The sequence below is a fragment of the Octopus bimaculoides genome, chromosome 10, assembly GCF_046866305.1.
Source record: "Octopus bimaculoides isolate indiv1 chromosome 10, ASM4686630v1, whole genome shotgun sequence".
NCBI classification, from domain to species: Eukaryota; Metazoa; Mollusca; class Cephalopoda; order Octopoda; family Octopodidae; genus Octopus; species Octopus bimaculoides.
The window spans coordinates 93,727,939-93,730,438 of NC_142937.1; the positions used below are offsets into that span (position 1 = coordinate 93,727,939).

At 36.9% G+C, this 2,500-nt stretch overlaps 1 protein-coding gene across 1 annotated transcript in view; it reads left to right on the forward strand.

Annotated features, from left to right (window-relative positions):
• Positions 1-2,500, forward strand: part of LOC106880745 (uncharacterized) — a 202,756-nt gene that overhangs the window by 85,127 nt on the left and 115,129 nt on the right. The window lies entirely within an intron of this gene.

Sequence of the window (2,500 nt, forward strand, 5' to 3'; positions counted from 1 at the left end):
GGAGTCCAAAAGTGGCAGGAATACAGGGACCAGTGTATTGCTGTGCAAGGTGACTATTTCGAAAATGATGATATTAAAACTTAGGTAAATAAGTTATTTTTTATTAAGCATATCTAGACTGGGAACATTTTTGATACCATCTCGTATTTTGTTGCTATTTCCTTTATTTTTTTTATCTCCTTTCTCTTCCTCCCCATCCCACTCTCTCGCTTTCCCTTTTCTCTCTCTCCTCTCTGTCTTCCATCCTCTCTTTTGTTCTCGCAACACAATGGTGAATTACTGGACAAGCAGACGATAGAAACATTTTGTTGAAATTTTGTTGCAAATTCCATTGAAATTGAAATAAAAAATAAATTGGAGGCAAGATGAACAATCATTTTGTAAGGAAATTGAATTCCACAAATTTGGGCTACGGGTTGCAATAAGATATGTCTTACAAAGTGAGAGCTGTTCTTTCAGTCGTGGATTATTCTGGCTACCAATGTTGCAGTCACTTTGAAAGGAATATATGCACAACTTTTGGCCCATATATTTACATCTTGTCTACTCAGTGACCTATTTTGGTGGAGTTGTTATATTACTGATCATCAGTCAGAAAATACTTATGGAGAAGCTCTTTGCCAACTCTAATCATGAACCTTGGAAAGGCATCATGGATGCAGACCCATGACTGAACTTCGGGGGGAGGGGGGAATATGTAAGTATGTATGTACGTATGTATGTATGTATGTATGCATGCATGTATGTATGTATGTATGTATGTATGTATGTATGGATGTATGGATGTATGGATGCATGCATGTATGTATGTATGTATGTATGTATGTATGGATGTATGTATGTATGTATGTATGTATGTATGTATGCATGCATGCATGTATGTATGGATGGATGTATGTGTGTATGTATGTGTGTGTATGTATGTATGTATGTATGCATGCATGCATGCATGTATGTATGTATGGATGTATGTATGTATGCATGTATGCATGTATGTATGTATGTATGTATGTATGGATGTATGTATGTATGTATGCATGTATGCATGCATGCATGTATGTATGTATGTATGTATGTATGCATGTATGTATGTATGGATGTATGTATGTATGTATGAGAGTGTCAGGGAAATGTTGAACTTCAGTTGATATGATACAATAAATTAGTGATGAATTTATGGCTTGAACGTACGCATGTATTTAATTTTCTTCTTTTCCGACTTACTGTCCTCTCCTTCATCACTCTCCGCCGTCTCTATCTCAAGCGCTCCTTCCATTTTCACTTTCACTTTACCTTTTAACTATTGTACATCTCCATTTCTCTCTCTCTCTCTACTATTAATTGTACTTCTCTTGTTTCCGTCTCTCTTTTGCTCACCTCTTCCACCTTTTCCTCAATCAATTAACTTCCCTTTTCCTTTTTCTTTGTTTCTTTCTTTCTCCCTCTTCCTATCTCATTCAATCACTTCCTTGTTTTATGTGTGTAAATCCTATTCAAATCTATATTACATTTTTTCTCTCTCTCTCTTCTCTTTATTTTTATCTCCTTTCTCTTTCTCCCCATCCCACTCTCTCGCTTTCCCTTTTCTCTCTCTCCTCTCTCCCTTCTATCCTCTCTTTTCTTCTCGCAACACAATGGTGAATTACTAGACGAGCAGACGATAGATACATTTTGTTGAAATTTTATTGCAAATTCCATTGAAATTGAAATAAAAAATAAATTAGAAGCAGGATGAACAATCATTTTGTAAGGAAATTGAATTCCATAAATTTGGGCTACAGGTTGCAATAATATATTGACTAGAACTACCTCAGCAACTATCTCATTCATAAAAGCCAGCAGATGGAGATGTAGCTAAACGCTCCCTGTCTCCATTTAGTGGACGTCGATGGTTTCATGTATCGTGCCTTCAAAATGTTCATTTATTGATCGCAGTTCGCCCAGCACACGCCTCAACTACTGTCTGTTATGTATAAAACAAAGTGCTGTATGTAACTCTGTGTGAGATCATGTACGTATAAGTGTACGTATCTTAGCGATGGTGTGTTTCTATATGTGTGTGTGTGTGTGTTCAGAATCAAAAAAGGGTGAGACATGCCGGGGAAGAAAGCGCAAAGGTACAATAAACGACGAGGAATGAGGAGGAAATGTAAATACGCACGCACACACACATACACACTAACTGAGTATCCCGTTGTTGCTGGGTAATTTTCACATTAGAATGCCTTGGCGGACTTTCAGAATAGCACACCCAAGTAAGTTGGATTTTACCCCGTTTTCATGGAGATTTTTCAAAACATTTTTCATCACATCCTTGCAAAATGATGGGTCGGAAACTTTTTATGGAAAAATTTTTTTGAGAATATATTAATCCGCCCCTCCTCCTTCTGGATCGATTTTGTCCATTTCTTTTTTCTTTTTTTCTTGTCCATATGCATCATATGACCATACCATTGCGTTTGTCTCTCTTGTCCACCTCATCTGATGTCTCTTATGCCCA